The 20,822-nt window shown below is 41.9% G+C and overlaps 1 protein-coding gene across 1 annotated transcript in view; it reads right to left on the bottom strand.

The window, feature by feature from the left end:
* The window catches only part of NTMT2 (N-terminal Xaa-Pro-Lys N-methyltransferase 2), a 369,645-nt gene that overhangs the window by 128,263 nt on the left and 220,560 nt on the right, over positions 1 to 20,822 (bottom strand). The window lies entirely within an intron of this gene.

The raw sequence follows: 20,822 nt of genomic DNA, 5'->3' as shown, positions 1-20,822 counted from the left end.
AATTACTTTAGACGTCATCTCTTTCATGAGGTAAGAGTTCAATAACTGGCTGAATACTGATTTATTGAGCATGCATTTGTCAAATTCTATTTTTTGCCAAATATATGTCTTGGAAATGTGCATGCATTAAATACTACATGGTGAATGGAAAACAGATGCAAATAGAAGCTACGATTTTATATTATAAAAGTAAACATGATCATTACAATGAGAACACTCATCCATCTACTGACTTAACTGAATAAACTACTTGAAACTTCAACAAGGTGTCTTTATTCCTCCCACAGGGATGGTATCAGCGAGAGAGAGAGAGTCTCCTAAATCTGTTAGCTAAAGTGATTTTATCTGGACTAATCCTTTGTACTCCGTTTCATAAAAGTAAATGTTGGGACACTCTCAGCAATATATGTGCTCTACCCAGCCCTCTGCAAAGTCTTCAATGAGGTGGGCCTGAAAGTCCTCAGACTACTCATTGAGGACAGCCAGAAAAGAAAGGACACACTAAACAAGGAGATTAAGACCCTCAACAAGTGCATTCTCATGCACCCATCCTTCCAAGCCAACAGGAAGTTGTGGATGGGAATCGACCCAAGGCTAGCCAGACACGAAGCCAGAGTCATCCTCAGAAAAAAGAATAAACTAGCCTGAGACGTAGAGCAGTACAAAAAAAAGGCAGCCTACCTGGTAAAAGCCTACTCATGGAAAGGTGGACCTCCTCACCAACAGCAAACTGACTCTAAGCCTGGTAACAAGGCTCACAGGATGCCACAAAGGGATACAAGCATGAGGGAGACACCAACTTACAGTCTTACAGGGGATAAAGAGCAGCCTAGCTTCCCAAGGCTCACAACCACTGAAACAAGCAGCAGCGCAGCAGAAAACCACAGGGTAAGCAACTACAACCTATGATCGGCAACCGATGTACCAGTTTCCAATGCGGATAGGATCACAGAATCCCAGTCAAACCATTTTTTATCCCAGGACCCACCGGATGGCCAAACAAACTCAAGGACACCCAGAGGAAGAGGCTGAGGGAAAGGGAGGGGGGGAGAGGCAGAGGAAGATCACAAGGACAGAGAGGCTAACTCCACTAGACAACACCTCTGATCCCCACCCAGGACATTTTCAACCTCTTGCAACCTAAGCTGGATGAACAAAGCAAAGCAGTACTGAAAAAAGGACTAAACTTCATTGTGACCCAAAGTGCCTCCATCACAAATGTAGTACTGAACCTGAAACTATTTTGCAGAAAACTGAACTTTAAACAAGGTATTAAAAGCAATATGGTTTTTAATGAGCAAGGGTTGTCAGACAGCCAAGGGTATGATGGTCAGTACTTAAGGATCACCAGCCCAAGCTACCAGCCAGCTACAGGCTCCACTCCCCCACAAATGAGTACCACTTTCCCTGATCACACACTACCTCCTTCCCCATCCGATAGTGATGAGGAGAGGTCTGACAGTGATATCAACAGCCCAGTGAGGAGAAGCACATTTAACACTCCTCTCAATCAAACCCTCAGTATCTTCTCCAAGGTTTGCGAGAATGAAATCAGAGCCTCCCTGGAAAAGAAACCATGCACCAAGTGGTTTAACCTCTCAACCCTTGAGAGAAAAGTGATACAACAGCTCAAAAATGAGCCAAGCATTACTATCATGAAGGCCAACAAGGGAGCTGGTATTGTTCTAATGGACACCAGCACTTACATCAACAAGAGGGAGGCCACACTTTCCAAAACAGCTTACTACAAAGCTGTGTCCCCAGAGACGGTAGACCTAAGCTTTTTAAACATAGACAAAGCATTGGTTGACCTCTATCAGAAAGACTTTATCTCTGACTGGGAGTTAGATTTCATGACAGTACCATCTCCCCAAATTGGGAAAATGTTTGAGATCCCAAAAATGCACAAAGACCCAAACAACCCACCCCTGAGACACATAGTGGTGTCTAAAAAGACCAAAATGGAATATATCTCAGTGCTTCTGGATTACTACTTAAACCCAATAGTTCTGGAGTCCCAGTACTACCTAAGAGACTCCTGGGAATTCCTAAATGCTATCCACCAGCTACCCCCAATTAGAAACCACTGCACTCTTGTCCCACTGGACATTGTGGCACTGTACCCCAGTATCCCCCACCAACAGGGGCTAGACAGTGTGGGAAAATACCTAGCCAATTGCACCCACACACCACCACACCAAGTCCAAACATGGATTTCACTACTAGAAATAGTACTGGAAAATAATTTCTTCTCTTTCAATGGCCAGATCTGCCAGCAACTCCAAGGGGTGGCTATGGGAGCCAAAATGGCACCAGCTTACTCCAACTTTGTCTTAAGCTGGTGGGAGACAGACATCCTCACCAACCTTGTAGGTTTGCATCCACCAGTCTATGTAAACGCTATATAGACGATATTTTTTTCCTCTGGGAAGGACCCCCCCCAAGGAACTCGACCCCTTTCTAGACAGAATCAACCACAGCATAGACTTCTTGGACTTCACCCTCTCAGCAAAGGGAATGAAGTTCAATTTCTGGATGTCACGCTGTCCCTACATCCGGTTTCCAAAAAATTTTCCTCCAACATACACAGACGTTCCATAACAACTACCTTGACTACACCAGCCAACACCCCTTCTTCATGAAGAAGAACATAGTAAAGGGGCAATCTGTGAGGTTAAGCCGCATGGTCAGCAAAGAGGAAACATTCATACAAGAATGCCACTTCCTAGCCAAGCTCTTCATTGACAAGCACTACCCTGTGGAACTGATCAACAGTATCCAAAGGGAGATCACAGATAACAAACTCCTCAGATCCCCTCCAATATTAGGATACAGGTTCCACAACACAAAGAGAAACACAGCCTCCAAAGACAGTACCAGATTCCCCCTGCCAACCTCCTTGGAGTCAGAATCAATCAGAACTATACTGACAAACAACTGGGAGATCATTAAAAGCAGCTACAAACTGCAAAAAGCACTGGGACCTTCCCCAGCCTTCAGCTACAAGAGAATGCTATCTCTTAAAGCTATGTTCAACAAAGCTCCCCCAACCATCACCCCTGATGATCAGAGGCCTCCAACCATGTACAGCTGTGGCAAATGCATCTACTGGCAGTAGATAGCCAAAGAGGAACACTTCACCCTAAAATCCCCTAGGCACATTTTCACGTTCAAGCAAGCATTCAACTGCAACACTACAGACATAGTGTACATAAGAGTCTGCGAGCAATATGGAGCCTACTATGTAGACAAAACAGTAAGAAAACTAAGTGACTAAATCAAGAACACTACCAAGCCATTAGAAACCAAGATACCAAAAATGCTCTAGCAAAACACAAATATATCAGCCCAGTTTGCACTAAATTCCTCTTCATAATCATGGGCAAAGTCAACATCCCCCACAGTGATACCAACCCGTAGCTGGAAGTCAGAGAACTTAGATGGCAGGTGAAACTCCAGGCTGACATGCCCCCAGCCTTGAATGGGAAGCTAAATGTAAAAAGCTTACAAAAATGGATCAGATAAGGCAGATCTAACCCCTCCTCCTCAATAGCCAGAGAAAAGTCTTAAATGCATGAACCTACAATTTAAGAATTGTATTTCTGAAGAAGTTTATCCATGAAACACTACCTAACAAATGAAAGTGCTCAAATACCTTGAATAAATTTTTGTAAAATTCATGTCATAGTTCCGTATTTCCTCCAGGTCAAAAGGTTTTTATTCTCATGGTTACAGTGTACTCTAACCTTTGGTGGGGCATTTATAAGCCTAGCCAGAATGTGTTTGGCTTTCGCCACCCATTTTAAATTTATTTTGCTATGCCCTTTTTCGAGGTTAGTATACTATGCCTCTGTCTAACAGTGACACAGAAGTGATACCCGGGGTAAACCTACAATCTCCCATCCACTCATCAAGATTCCTCTTGAAGAGAGTCAATCCGGAATTAATGGCCATGCTCCACCTTAGTAAATCCAAATCCACCAGAGCCACGAGAGCAAGAGACTTAAACCTCAACACAGAAATAAATAGGACGTGCTGGAGGGACAGATTCATAACCCAGAGGCTCCCTACACTCTGGAACAGGATCCCAGTACATGTTAGGCAGAGCCCCTCACTGACTCTATTCAAGAGAAATCTTGACGAGTGGATGGGAGATCGTAGGTTTACCCCGGGGGTCATCTCTGTGTCACTACTAGACAGAGGCACAGTAAACTAAACCCTAAAAGGGCGTAGTATCCTCATCCTAAGGGGTGGTGAAAGCCACACATACTCTGGCTAGGCTTATAAATGCCCTAGGACAGATAGCCTAGTACGAACCTATGAACCTATGAACCTATGACTCTGCCTAACCTGGACTGGGATTTTATTCCAGAGTGAAGGGAGCCTCTGGGTTATGAATCTGTCCCTCCAGCATGTCCTATTTATTTCAGTGCTGAGGTTTAAGTATCTCGAGCACGTAGCTCAATGGGATTTTGATTTTCTGAGGTGCAGCATGTCCATTAATTCCGGGTTGGACATGTCTTTATACGTCAGGCACAGATCGCCTCTGAACAGGCGGTATGCCACTGAGTAGAGCTGGAGTTTCTTTAACCGGGCAGCATATGGCATCTGTTTGAGCCCTTTGATCCTCTTGGTGAGGTACTTTTGGGGTCTTTCCAGTTGCTGCAGGTGTCTGGTAAGGTACATCCCAAAAGGGGCATTGTACTCAATTATGGGCCTGATGAGGGATGAGTAAAGAGGCACGATGACCTACCCGGATCTAGATGTGAATCCCTTCATGATTAGGTGGGCTATATAAAATGTTTTTCTAACCACTTTGGCCACGTGGTTGTCAAATGAGAGATTGCTATCAACTTGGGTCCCCAGGTCCCTAATTACTTCTTCTGTACTTAATGGATTACCACCTATGTGGTAATTTGTGGGCACTTTATTTTGCCAAAGAGGATGACTATACACTTTTGGCATTTAGCTTGAGGCCATGGCTCTGGCACCAGTTGTCTGTTTCTATGAGGCCCTTTTGGAGGATGCTTGTGTCGACTGGAGAGTCGATTATGGCCCAGTTTGCAGTCATCTGCAAACTTGGTCAGCCACAGTCCTTCCGTGTTGGCCTGTACCTCCGAGAAATATATACCAAACAAGAGAGGTCCCAGGACTGAGCCTTGTGGGACACCACTTGTAACTGGTTTGGAGTCTGACATGGCTCCAGCAATTCTAACCATGTGGGTTCTGTCCTTGAGCCAGTTTGCAATCCATCTAGTGACATAGGGGTTTATATTTAAGCTGATGAGCTTATCTATAATGCCCGAGTGGGGTATTGTATCGAAGGCTTTTGCGAGGTCCAGGTAGGCTGTGTGGACCACCTTCCCCTCGTCAATGGCCTTGGTGACTGTTTCAAAGAAATCAACCAGGTTTAAGAGGCAGGATCTGCCCTTAACAAAGCCGAACTGGGTAGGATCCAGTGTCTGTAGGTCCCCAATATCTTTATTTATGAGGTCCATGATGATCCTTTCCATAGCTTTGCAGACCAAGCTAGTCAGGCTTATGGGGCGATAGTTTCCAGGATCCGTTGAGGCACCACCTTTATGGAGAGGGACCACTGTTGCTGTACGCCACTCTTTGGGCACATATCCTGTAGTACGGCTGAGATTGAACAGTAGTTTTATGTTTGGGTTTAGCTCTTCTTGGAGTTCATGTGGGACGCAGCCTGGGACACCGTCTGGTCCCATTGATGCTGTGTTTTTTGCTTTGGAGAGGGCGGCTCTTACCTGAGCATCTGAGATGTCAGGGGGGCAGCACTCTGCTGGGATAGATATTTGCCCTTTTAGTGGGGAGGGGGGAGAAGTTTGCGCTGAGCCTGTCAGCTAGGATGTTGGCAATGTTTGTGGGTTTGGTGTATTTTTTGTCATTTTGGACTAATTCTGAGCATATCTGGGAATTACCACCCAGGTTTCTAACATAACTAAAGAAAGCCTTGTGATTATCCTTAGTGTCCTGTGCAATTTTTCTCTTGAAGCTGGCCTTAGACAATTTTATGAGTGCCCATAGTTTTTTGCTAATACTGATCAGTGATGCCTTCCCTTTTTGTGATTTTGCTCTATCATTTAGTAGCTTCCTCATTCTATTGTATAGTTTGTTTATGGCTGGGGTCCACCAGACAGGACGTCTGCCTTTGGAGGATTGGGTCTTGGTTTTATTTGGGATCGCATGATCCATGCATTCCTGAAGGTGTTCATAGAATGCGTTTATAAAGGATTCTGCGGTCTGGGCCGTATTTTCCACAGGCCTGGGGGCTTTGAAGGATTCCACCTCGGTTTTGAGGAGTGTGAAATTTGCTTTAGAGAAGTTTTTCACTGTGGTTTTCTGGGCAGGGGGTGGGGTCGGGATGTGAATATCCAGTGAGATTAGTTTATGGTCTGATCTTACCAGTGAGGGATACACTTCTGGTCTGGAGCATAGAGTCCCCATGTTGGTGATGATCAGGTCCAGTATGTTTTCCCTCTTGTGGGAGTGGTAACAAGTTGTTCCATAGCATTTGAGTTTATAAATTCTAGGAACCTTTGGGCTAGAGTGTTGGAGCTAGAGTAATGCTCCCAGTCTATGTTTGGGTAGTTGAAGTCGCCCAATATAATGGTGTTTGGAGAGACCTTCATATTTTCCAGTGTTCTCAGGAAGGCCGAGTGGGGTTCCTGGGTTTGGGAGGGTGGTCTGTAGCAGGCTATAAACTGGAAGGCAGTTTTACCCACTGTTAGTTGCACATGGATAGTCTCTGATGCTTCGTGCTTTGCCACCAACCTGGAGGTGTGGGTATCTTTGATGAATATCGATAGTCCCCCTCCTTTTGTGGTTCGGTCCAAGTTTTGGGGCCGAAAAGCATGGTATGAGGTATAACCTGGTAGTGCTGGGGTGCTCTCGGGAGCCCTGAACCAGGTTTCTGTTACTGCACAGATATCGATGTTCTCCATGCTAAGGAGAGTTTCGAGTGCGTGCATCTTGAGGTTTAGACTTCTGGCGTTGAGTAGCATTACTCTTATTTTCTTATCCCTTGTGATACCTATGGAGGTGGGTTTGTCTTTTGAGCCTTGCCTAAAAAAGGCACTATGGGGGTAGCAAGAGCCTTTGCCAATATCCGAAAGCCCAGGGGTGACAGGTGCAAGCCATCCCTAGTGAAGCATCGTGGCTTGTCGAGCATATCATCCCAAGCTGACAGGCATTGGATCCCCTTTGAATGACACCAGTACTTAAGCCAATTGTTGAAATTGATCATCTTGTCTTCATATTGTGGCATCATTCTTGGTGAGGGTAAGATGCTACTCAAGGTCAGGGTCATACCGGCCTGGGCTACATGCTCAGAGAGCTCCTCTATGTCTCTTTTCATGTAGTCCAGGGAGGTACGTCTCAGGTCATTCACACCAGCATGGACAATGACTGAGTCATATTTGTACTTGCCTTGGAGTGACCTGAGTGCTTGTGTTATGTGGAGGATCCTAGCGCCCGACAGGGTGCTCACCGTGACCCTCTCCTTGTTCAGCCTGGTGAGCGGGACGTCAGTGTGCCTGACGATAGAGTCACCTATTACAAGTGTATCAGGTGTGTTGTTTAGTCTTAAGGGCTGTGACTGTTTGGCACACTGGCTTTGTGAGATATGTGTTGCACGTGTTTTGTTTTGGGGTAGCGGTTGCTTGGGTGTCTGCTTTGGAGGTCTCTGCTGCTTAGCCAGATCTTTATTTAGAGCCTCCGAGTATGGTTTTGTGTGATTATGTGTTTGGTTTGCTGTCGTGGTAGGTCTATGTGAGACTGGAATTGTAGTGAGTGTGGTTTCCTTCTCCTCCTGACTGGTTATGCCAGTACTGAGTTGAGAGAGCTTAGCCTCCAGTTTGGCTATATGGTTGCATCTCTCACATGTGTTGTAATTTGTTCGGAGGAGGAGAGGGTTGTCTGTGTACATGAGGCAGTTGTAACATTGCCTCAAGATTCCCAGATTCACCAGCTGGACCGGAGAGGAGATTGACAACTGACCTTTGGACATGCTAGAATAATATTGGGAATTCCTTTATAATTGAAAACAAGGGCCAGTGGGGAGTGAGGGTGTAGTGCTTTTAATTTTTAGTGCTGACTTATATAATTGCTTTAGTGAGCAAGTGCCAGGTAACTTAAGTGCAATGTGTTACAGGTAACTTAAATGCAAAAACGACAAACAGTAACTTTCTTTCAAGTGAAACAAGGAAATAAGTACAGTAAGCAATGCAGATATCACTAGTGATCCACAAAAGCGATGAGAAGCCGCGTATTAGGTGGAATTAGCGTTCCAGGGAAATAACAAGCAAACAAACAACAAGCATATAAACAAAGCTAGATTCAGCAGGCCTGGATCTAGTCCATGCTACAGCAAACAAGGTGTACCAATTTCAGTAAGATACAGTTCAAATATTCAGGCACTATAAACCTTTAACCAGAAATTCCCAGCTCAGAAGGGCAGAGTCCAGCCTCTTCTCCCACAAGAGTGCAGACCACGAACCTTCTTAATGTAAAATAACTGGCCTGAAGCCCAAGTGCTTAAACCAGAACTAATACACTTTAAGAATAACATACACTGGGCTCTCAATCAGCAGTTCCCAACTTAGAAGGATGAAAGCTACCTGTCCTGCCACCACAGTGCATGCCACAAACCTTCCTAATGTAAAACAACTGGTCTGAAGCCCAAGTGCTTAATCCAAAAGACTTAGAATGATAGCTACACTTTAATCAAGTTACTACCAAGCAGTAATAAATACAATTGAATACTTTAGAGAATGCCTGGATTAGTGCTCAAGTTACACAAACAAAGCTAGATCCAGCAGGCCCGAATCCAGTCTATGCCACGGCAAACAAGGCGCACCAACTTCAGTAAGAAGCAGTTCAGATATGCATGCACTATAAGCCTTTAACCAGAAATTCCCAGCTCAGAAGGGCAGAGTCCAGCCTCTCCTCCCACAAGAGTGCAGACCACGAACCCTCTTAATGTAAAATAACTGGCCTGAAAGCCCAAGTGCTTAAACCAGAATTAATACACTTTTAGAATAACAGACACTGAGCCCTCAATCAGCAGTTCCCAACTATATATATATATATATATATATATATATATATATATATATATGCGCATTTTGTGTGCAGTAGTTTGCCCTCTCACATACAAACAACAAATACAAGATAGTCTTTGGGGAGAGGTTGTTTTACACTTTCCTAAGATTGTGTTTTTGTTGCGGGAGATGTGTGAAATTGTCCATCTTTTGGTGTTTTATTTCAGACAGTTTAAATGATCTGATAATGATCATATACTAGCTAAACTGCTGTCAAAATCAAGTTAAATAGTCATTAGCCTAGTGTTGCAGAACTATAGCATATTTGTGTGAAGCAAGTTGGAATACTTTACTGTGATCGTTTTATTATCATAATTAGGCATTTAAGGTGTAAACAGTCTGACGGTCAAGTTGCACTAATTGATGGATACAGACATTGAATTATAATAGCAGCAGTTCAAGTGACCTTTTATGGTTGAAATATTCTGAAATGGATGAGTGTATTATTACTGGATAGTAAATTTTGTTTGACATCTCGCTGGAAAATGTTCATAATTATTCATTAAAAAACACACAAAATATTGCTTTATTAAACAGTAAATATAATTTAAAACAATATAATAGGCAAGTATACACTTAAAACAGTCCAGGAAGGTGAATCCAAAAGAATGTGTGTGTTTAGGAGTGGTCCAAAAAAAGTGTGTGGGGGAGTCATGGTTTAAAACCTGCACAGGGTCCAAAGTATATTTAATCTGCCAGTTCACCCAGTTACACACAGTAATGCTGCTACATCACTAAATCTGTTTGTTGGAGAAGTGAGGAAACCTAGTCACCTAGTGGAATTTCATAGAAAAACTGAGTGTGTGCAGCTTCTGCATTGAGAGTTTATGAAGCCAGAAGCAAACATCAGATGAAAGAAATGTAAGGTATCAATTCCAGCTCCTCTGCCATGATTCCATTCATGAAATAGACATTAGAAAATAAGTTTATAAAGGTAAGATACTCCATTGGCCATTCATAATTCCAAATAAGTACATTAAGAGGGAGGGGTTGGCATAATGATTAAGGTCTTTACCTCTCATATACAAGGTACAGGATTTGATTCTGACCTCTGGTTATTGTCTAGGCTTGTAATGGTCTGCAGACTGATAGCCTAGTATTTACCTATGAACCGATTAAGACACAGATAAGGTTCTATTAAAAAAACACTTATTTCCTATGTCAAATTCAAGTGATCGAAAGACAAATATAAATAAACAGATAACATTCACTAAAACTTAAAAAAAATCTGATGCCATTCCATTATTAAATCATTGAATCTCCTAGTGGATTTTCATCATTGCTGGTTTAGTTATATATGCTTGGTATAATACTTAGTTGTATATGCTTGGTATAGTGCTTAGTGTTTGCTTGTTTTTACTTCTTAGTAGGTCTGCAGTCCATATAATAAAAAGAAATAATTCAAAGCTGCATCCCACCATAACAATCCACTCCAGCCACATCTTCTTTTTGTCATTTTCCACATGTGGTTGGAGTGTCACTTCAACAGTGACAAGCATCTACAGTCAGTGTTTGTGCTGCTGGCTGGCTCCACTCTTATGTTTGCTATTAAAATGGAAAAAAGTCATTATAATCCTGCCTTAAAATCATTTGCTTTATTAACATTATGGAAGCAATATCCATTACTACTTTGTTACTTGAAAACCAGAAAGGTAACATTTAAGAGACTCTAATACACACACTTTACTTTTCTACTTAAGTATACACTAGATCGAAGTTATATGAGAGGTCATTAGTATTTCAAACGTGCACAGTGAATGGACAGCACAGCTGGTGTGCCCATTGTAAATCAAGCATATGCCATTAGAAAAAAATTCTAGCCATTGAAGTACAATTGAGTGGCCAGACTTTCTCTTGGCATATGCTGGGGGACGAAGCAAAACATGAGAAAAATCAGGTATGTCCTGCAAAGCTAAAGAAACAGAAACATACTTGATTTTCCTTACTAAGCCTAATTTTTTTAAACAAAAAAAAAACAGTAACAGAGATTCTCTTTTCTCTGTTGTTTGTCCTGCACTGCACTGATGTACTGTGCAAGTGTAGGAACTGAAGTCCCATATGAATATACAGATATCAGCCCACAGATGACAACATGGAAGAAGAGAGAAGTGACTTTATACAAAGAAATTATTTAAGAAAGGTAGGCAAGTTCTTTCTTAAATTATGTCATTGTATAAAAGCAATAATCTACACCAATTTGTGGGTATATGAGTACTTACCCAAGGTTGGCTTTGTTTAATCATCCAGGCTTTGCCCTCGTGATCAAACCTCACCATCCGTGGGTAAATCCTGATATAATCTCACCCACTGATGGATTATTGTTTAAATAACAATGCTCAATAACACTTTTTAAACAGAAACTAAAACTGTATCTTAGAACACATTGGTTATGCCCCTGTACTAACCCTGACTAACTCTTTTTCTTTATACTAATGAATACCCTTCACCCTTTACTGTTCTGTACTAACTACATACTTATCCTAAAGAACCAAAAGACCATGAGATTGCAATTTAAATCTATGTATATATGCATATAGTAACATCTTTTATGTACATGACCTTTTACTGTTTGTGTTTGTTCACTATGAGTATTGTATTTTTATCAACGACAGCTGTGTTATGCTTGGACTGTTGCAACATTCTATATTGTATTGTGTGTGTTGGAGCTTTTCTCCCTGGGCCTCTACTGAAAATGGACATGTATCCAGTTAGACTAGCCCAGTCAACAAATGTAAAATAAAATAAAATAAAATAATAATAAAATAAATTAAATATTCGACAGCTGAAACAGTGTATTCCAGATATTCAAGTTAGTACTAGCATCTTCATGCTGTCTCTATCTCTAAACATCTCTCCAGACTAGAAAACACAGCATTTTATAACCAAAAAACAAAATCAGTGTTTAAAGACCTAAATATCCAGAGTAGAAACCCTCTCTTTATTTTCTGTGGCTTATAGTCTCCCATGAGGCGATCTGTACCTTGCCTTCCAAATGATATTAAACACTAATGTGTGTGACTTCCTTTTTCTAAAAAAAGGAAAAACTCCTCAGTTTTGAAAGACTTAATACTATGCCAGAATATCAAGACCAAATGCATGGATAAATTCATCATTCTGTGCCTCCTTTGCCCATGGAACAAGTGTATCTTACGTATTAGACAGTGTGAAACCCTAACAACCTTCATATTTCAATCACATGCATGGATGGGAGCACATAAGTCCATCCTAGAAGTCATTGTCGGCAGGTTTATAACTACACCTGTCTGAGCATTATTTCTTCTCATTTCCTTCTCTGTATCTATCTTCCTCCTGTTTCTCTATCCTCTCCTTATTTCTTTTCCTTCTAGCATAATACGAAATAAAAATATTCTGAGCATATCTCCCAAAGTCATTCTACCTCCTACCATCATCTTCCAAATATGTTTGCAATGGTTGTCATACCCTGGCTATAGTATAAACCTATACATCTATAAGCACCTGCATTTTCTGATTAGATGCTATTGTGAGTTCTTATCTGAATAATACATTCCAGGATAAACTGAAATCTAAAGCAGAAATACAAATTACTACTGAAAAATATATTTTTGGTGTTTTTCCCTCTCATATCACAAACTAACATTGATGTTATCTCCATAAGATTAATAAAGAAAAACAGTTTTAAGATAAATGACCAAGATTTTCCTTTTCAAAGGTAACGTTATACCTTGTGTTTTCTTATCTGTAATTAGACAGCACAGTGGTGCAGCGGCAGCATTGTTGCCTCCCAGCAAGAGGTTCTCTGGTTCGATTCTCAGCTGGGGTGCTGTCTTTGTGGAGACTGCATATCCACCCTCCATTACTGTGGGTTTTCTCCAGGTGCTCCAGTTTCCTCCCATGTTTCAAAGACATGTATCCGGAGTGTTTCTCCCTGGGCCTCTGCTGAATTGGCTTCATTCCAAGTCAGATTTTCCCGATAAATAAATGTTAAATAAAAATTTGAATTTAGCTTTTCTGTTCTTGTACTGTGAAAAAATATCTATGAGTAGAAACTGTGATGAAATATAAGGAGGTTATTGTATATACTAATTTGTACTTAATATTTTGTTGTTTACAAATCTGTGCCATTTAACTTAGAATGAATACATCTGAACTTGTCTTATCTTTGTGCTAGGAGTCAAATTATGTAATTATTGATGGAACTATTTAATGTCAAAATAGAAAATATGCAAATTTTTTAATACTTGAATTATACAAAGTAATGATTCAGGTAATCATATTATACACAGCAAGACAGTCAAAATTGCATGTATTACTATTATGCAAACAGGTAGGGAGAGTACCAAAATGTGCATTATTTATTTATTTATTTATTTCAGTTTGATGACCGGGGAAGTCCACTGGGCCAAGAAGAGCCTATTTTCAGTGAAGGCCCAGGGAGAAAAGCTTCATTAACAATTACAGACATGCATATCAAGCAGAGTATATAATACATGCTGAGAGTACAATTAACAAATATAAAGAGGTAACATTTGTATACAAGGCAGCTGTAGTAATAGCGGACATTCGTTATGTAATGAGGCAAAACTTAAGTAAGACATTTACAGAAATAAGAATTACTGCATGGGCGTTTCTTCATTGAAGTTTGTGTGTTAGGCCCAGCAAGCCAGCACGTAAAACTTTACTGCCAATCATTAGCGGACCAGAGTTCCACTGTGGCGACCCCTAATCGGGAAAAGCCAAAAGACACAAACAAACAAAATAGTAAGGATGCAGAAAGACATTCATCCAGGCTATCAAATAGAGGATATACTTCATGCTGACGGAATAATTAAGTGCATGTGAAGAGATGTTTTGGTCACAGAGTGGGAGTAGTGACAGTCAGCAAGTACTAAATACATGTAGGATCTTAGTTCTATCTGCAGGATACATTATAATGTCTATAGATTAAGACACAGAACAGAGAACAAGATTTACTAAAATTCTGTAATGTGTTTTTCACATTTTGTGAAATTCAAGTAATGAAAACCAGACCAGATCTCTATCCAGTGCCTACATTTTCTTGTAAGTTCGCCCTTCAGCACTGCTGCTGTTTTACTTACATGTTCATATGAATACACATGCCACCCATCTTTACAATACATCAGATCCTTATTACAACTGGAAGTACACGTTTGCTTAACTTCTTCCTCAGTAACTGCTACTGTCCTGACCTCTGCCCTCTAGCAATGCCCCTGCCTGTCTCATGCTGCACTTTTAGAATACACCTGGCTGGACATCACTCACTGCTCATTGCACTGCATCTGTTTGTATTGCCCCAGGTAGTATTTCTGCAGATGGGGTGTTGCCAAGAACTGATGTGCCATGAAAACCAAGGCCAATGGCAACATTAAATTCCAAGATGGTGCAAGGCATTGTTTATCATTTTTTTTCTTTTTCCTCCCCTGAATAATTGTATTCATTTGTTAACTGGGTAAGGGGTGATCAGGTAACACTACCTGCTAAGGTAGCTTAGTCAGGGTCATACAGTAGCAAATAAAGACTGACAAAATGAAACAGGGGATAACGCCATAAGGCATAACAACATACCCCTCACTCTAGTCATAGGTGACTTTATTGTCAGGCACACTGATGTTCAACTCACCAAGCTAAACAAGGAGAAAGTTACTGTCACCTGCCTGTCAGGTGCCAGGATCCACCACATAACGCACGCACTCAGGTCTCTCCACAACAAGTACAAATATGACTCTGTCATTGTCCATGTTGGTGTGAATGACCTGAGACGTACCTCAATGGACTACATGAAAAGAGACATGGAGGAGATCTCCGATATTGTAGCCCAGGTAGGTATGACCCTAGCCCTGAGTAGCATCCTGCCATCACCCAGAATGATACCACAGTACAAGGACAAAATGATTGACTTCAACAATTGCCTAAGCTTCTGGTGTCATTCTAAGGGGATCCAGTATCTGTCTGCCTGGGAAGACATGATCGACAGACCACGATGCTTTGCCAGAGATGGCCTGCACCTGTTGCCCTTGGGTTTCCGGATACTGGCTAAGGCTCTTGCCACCCCATAGTGCCTTTTTTAGTCAAGGTTTAAATGACAAATTCACCACCGTAACAGGTACAAGCAAGCAAAATCTGAGGGTAATGCTACTCAATGCTAGAAGTCTAAACCTCAAAATGCATTCACTCAAGGCACTCTTTAAAATGGAGAACATCGAAATCTGTGCAGTGACAAAGACCTGGTTCAAGGCTCCAGAGAGCACCCCTGCATTACCAGGCTAAAATTCATACCACACCTTTTGGCCACCTAACCTGGACCAAAACACTAAAGGTGGAGGCGTGTCCATATTCATTAAGAATATCTACACCTCCAGGCTAGTTGCTCAGCATAATGCATCCGAGATTATCCAAGTGCAACTAACTCTGGGCAAGACCACAATCCAAATTGTAACTTGCTACAGATCCCCCTCCATGCCCCAGGATTCCCACTCCTCATTTCTTGATACACTGGAAAATATTACGGTACAATCCAACACCCTAATAATGGGCGATTTCAACTACCCCACCATTAACTGGGAAAACTACTCATCTATCAACTCTTTTGCTCAACGTTTTCTGGAATTCATAAATTCCAATACCTTGGATCAACGTATCCACACCCCCACCAGGGGCAGCAATATCCTAGACCTGGTTATTACCAACATGGGTGACCAGTGTTCCAAACCAGAGGTCAATTCCTCATTGATCAGATCTGACCACAAGCTAATCACCCTAGACATCCACATCCCACCCCCACCCCCATTAGGGAAACCACCGTAAACAATTTCTCCAAAGCCGGCTTCTTAAGACAGAAGTGGCAAACTTCACGACACCCATGCAGACGGACAATAGAGGTACGACTGCTGAATCCTACACAAATGCACTTTATAAGCACTTACACAAGTGCATGGATCATGCTATCCCTAATAGACCCAAGATGCTATCCTGCAAAAAAGGAAGCCAATCTGGTGGTCCCCTGCCATAAACAAACTCTACAACAGAAACCCATGATTGGAGGACCTCCCTGGTCAGCCTCAGTAAGAAGCTGAGATCCCTCATAAAATTCTCCAAAGCTAGTTAAGAAAACAAAATCACCACTGATTCTAAAGACAACCACAGAACATTCTATAGCTATGTTAAGAATCTCAATGGCAACACTCAGACCTACTCTGAGTTACAGCACAATGGCACTAAATATACAGAACCAACTGATATTGTCTACATCCTGGCAGATAGCTTCAGTGCTAACTTTACCCCCCACCCCCACCCCTTAAAGGGCCCATCTCTATACCAGAAGAATGCAAAGTTCGTGTAATCTGGGCTGCACAGGTAAAAACCACACTCTCCAAAGCCAAGAACACAACATCCATGGTACCTGACAACATCCCAGGCTGCGTTCTACATGAACTACAGAAGGAACTGGCACCCCACCTAAGCACCATGTTCAATCATAGCCTCACCTCAGGCTTTGTGCACACTGAATGGTGCACAGTTACGGTTATCCCATTCCACAAAGGGGGAGCCACCATGGACCCCGGGAACTACTGCCCCATTAACCTAATGAGCCTGGTCTGCAAGGCCATGGAACTTATCATCATGGAACTTATAAACAAAAACATTGGTAATCACCAAACTCTGGAACCCACCCAGTTCGGGTTTGTAAAAGGCAGGTCATGTCTCCTAAACCTGATAGACTTCTTTGAAGCAGTCACCAAAGCCATAGACGAGGGTAAGGTGGTTCACACAGCCTGTCTAGATCTTGCCAAGGCTTTTGACACCATCCCTCACTCTGGAATTATAGATAAACTCACTAAACTAGGTATAAATCTGTATGTCACAAGATAGGTTGCCAACTGACTCACTGACAGAACCCACACTGTGAAAGTAGCAGACTACAAATCTGACTTCAGACCAGTGACAAGTGGAGTACCACAGGGTTCAGTCCTGGGTCGTCTCCTGTTTGGTATCTACTTTTCTGAAGTACAGGGTAACACAGAAGGTCTTTGGCTAATGAAGTTCACAGATGACTGCAAACTAGGAGCCATAATCAAAACTCCTAATGATGTGGACATCCTACAAAAGGGCCTCACTGATACAGATGCCAGGAGGGAGGTTGGCATAATGGTTAGGGTGTTTACCTTACAAGCACAAGGTGCAGAGTTTGATTCTCACATAGGGTAACTGGCTAGGTTTAAAATGGCCCACAAGAGCAGTTAGCCTAGTACTAATCTATGAATCGATGAATCTGTAAACCATGGCTCAAGCTCAATGCCAAAAAGTGCATTGTCAACCCCTTTGGTAAAAACTCTGTACCCATGAGCTACCACATAAATGGTAGTCTACTTAACACCAAAAGTGCGATAAGAGACCTTGGGACACAGGTGGACAGTAGTCTCTCCTTTGATAATCACATCGCCGCAGTAGTCAGGAAATCCTTCTATGTGGCACACCTCATCACAAAAGGTTTCTCATCCAGGAAAAAAGAGGTTATTGTTCCCCTCTACTCATCACTCATTAGAACCATTATAGAGTACAATGCCCCTTTTGGTATGTATCTCACAAGACATCTACAACAGCTGGAAAGGCCGCAGAAATACCTCACAAAGAGGATTACCGGTCTCAAACAGATGCCCTATGCAGACCATCTCAAAAAACTCCAGCTTTACTCTGTCACATATCACCTACTCAGAGGCGATCTCTGCCTAACATACAAAGCTATGTCAAACCCAGAGCCGTTGGACATGCTCCACTTAAAGAAATCCCAGTTCCATCAAGCTACACGCTTTAGGGACCTAAACCTTGTCACCACAATAAACAGAACATGCTGGAGGGATAGATTCCTGTCCCAGAGACTTCCCATACTCTGGAACAAACTACCTATCTATATCAAACAAAGCTCCTCATTAGCACTCTTCAAGAAAAATCTTGATGATTGGATGGGAAATAGGAAATTCACCCCGGGGATCACCTCTGTGGCTCTGCTCGACAGTGGCACAGGAGAATAATTTTCTTGGGTGGCGAAAGCCAGAGTACCTTTTTGGCTAGGCTTATATGGCCCCTAGGGCCGATAGCCTAGTACCTACCTATGAACGTATACCCATAATCTCCTGCTAAAACTACTAGAAGGTGAGATATATATGGCACTCTTGTCTCTCTCTGTTACTTTCTTGTAGCATAACCAAATTACTATAGAATGCTTTAATTCCTTATCTGTCCCAGCCATATAAAATATAAATAAATAAATGAAAATCAGGCAGATAGCTGTGAACTTGTGAACCTGTAAAATGAGCCCTCATTTACCCAAGTCCATCTGTAAAGCTTGACTGCTGAACTGCATGTATATGGGGTTTCACAAGTATAGGTGTTTGCAGTGCCGTATCTTGCTATCATACCTCTGGCATATACCTCATTTTGAGGAAGAATTCATCATCTTTGCTTCATAAAAAACGCTGTTGCACATTGAAAGACTTGCCACACATTCATTAGTAAAATATTTAAGCAAAGAAAATGGCCACAATGATAGTAAAAAAAAAGACTGTTGTGTTAACAAAACACTTCATAAATAGCAGCACATTAGCCATTCTGTGTGCTTCCTATTTGTAGTTGTTATAGGAAATGCCTTACATTACGTTTGGTCCCCTTTTAGACAGGGATGATTTAATTGCCGGAAGACTGATAATGATGATGAGGAGGAGGAGGAAGATGGTGATGATGCTTCACAAAGTTTTTCCAAAGAAAGCAAAATGCATTTTGCAGACATTTTCTAAACTAATTTGTCCTACTTATGTGCAAGGAGAATGTTCAAAGCTACAAACTACAAACCACTCACTATATAACTGTATTTCCCATTTGATAAATTTCCAAAGTAAAAAATGGAAAATGACGTCAATGTCCAGTGCTGGATGATGAATCACGGCATAAGCAAAATAATTAATTATTAACAGCTAGTTCAGTGGCATGGAACAGATAAATGACTGATTGTATCCCAAATACGTTTGGACTAGTGCCCTGAGTATTGGAGGAATCACCCAGTGAAGTTAGGACTGAGAAATCAACACCAGCTCACCCACCTTCGGAGGAAGGGAGGTAACCCCGTTATCTGCACTCTTGACAGCTTGTAGAATGAAGATGTCATGGCAAGCAGTATAATGGAGAGATACATGCACCCAACAAGCTGTCATCACTGCAGCCATGTATTAGGGTACACCGCAGCCATGTATTAGGGTACACAAGTTAGAGTGGGCTTGGCACTGTGGAGGCTACCATGGGTAGGGGCTGAAACCAAAGCCTCTGCACTCCTGGCAAGATGACGGCTCTGATCTCCAGCTCCTCTATCTCTCCTCATGGACCTAGAAAACCAGAGACGAAGGCATAAATGAAAGAATGGGCCAGTGGAGAAAGCGGTAGATGTTGGCCAGCTCCTCTATCCCTCCTCATGGACATAGAAAACCAGAGATGAAGGCATAAATGAAAGAATGGGACAGTGGAGAAAGAGCTAGATGTTGGCCAGCTCCTCTATCCCTCCTCATGGACCTAGAAAACCAGAGACAAAGGCATAAATGAAAGAATGGGCCAGTGGAGAAAGAGCTAGATGTTGGCAGGCAACAAAGGAAAAAAGGAAAAACAGTCTGAGATTTTCCAGTATTTAAATATCACAGACACTTTATAAACATGGAAAAATGCTCCTGGGCATGCATGTACTGTTTCTAATGCAAAGACAATATATAAAGCATTCATCCTGAATCCTCAGGCAGTACAACTTTTGTGCATGTTTTAACTAAAAATGCATATACCTCACCATAGTCAATTAAACAAGGCAGAAAACATAACCAAAAGAAAGTAAATCTACCTAAAAGGTAACGGAGGATAAAGAGCTGAAGTATTCTCACTTGTATTTGAGCTCTTTATTGTCTTGGATGTATAACCCTTCCCTAGTGATCCCAAGAGTCACTGAACTTTAGGATAGATGAAAGAGGGTACAAGATCTCTCACTGGGTAATTGCATCAGTTTTACAGAGTGTCAACCTTTTCAGAAGTAGGTAGTAGGAAAATGGTCACCCCCCCCCCAATGATATCACTTCAGGACAATGGTCACCCCCCCCATCCCCCATGATATCACTTCAGGACACTTGGTTGTACTTCAGTCCCTTCAATATACAGTAGTGAAGTAGCTCCTAAGCCCAGTAGTTTGAAAATGAGTGGATGTGTGTGTGTGTGTGTGTGTGTGTGTGTGTGTGTGTGTGTGTGTGTGTGTGTGTGTGTGTGTGTGTGTGTGTGTGTGTGTTCCTATCACAGAAAAAAGTTATCTCTGGCTATCCTGCTTCCAATATAATCAGTGCAAAGTGCATCAATATTATAAATCAGGGAACATTTATATATCATCTCCTGATTCTTTTGTCAACTCTTCATATCACCAGGTAATCCTACCCTCTGGCATAAACCTATTTTTTAACCATCCATGAAGGTACTGTAGATCACAGTGTGTGTGTGTCTGTGTTGTATCTTTAAAGCCACTGTAGTTCATGGGCACATGTATATAAGTACTGAGCATGTGCAAGCAGAGTGCCATTTTGTGTAAGAAGCCAGAGTGAAAGCATATTTGTATGTAGCAGCCAGTCAGTTAACTAGTTCATTGAAGTTTAATGTTCCAGTCATCCATCCTGATGTGTTTGTGTATAA

Source organism: Protopterus annectens, chromosome 10.part0, assembly GCF_019279795.1.
Source record: "Protopterus annectens isolate FY-2018-M chromosome 10.part0, PAN1.0, whole genome shotgun sequence".
NCBI classification, from domain to species: Eukaryota; Metazoa; Chordata; order Ceratodontiformes; family Protopteridae; genus Protopterus; species Protopterus annectens.
Note: the sequence above shows the minus strand (reverse complement) of the source record. Positions and strands in the feature narration are given on the sequence as shown.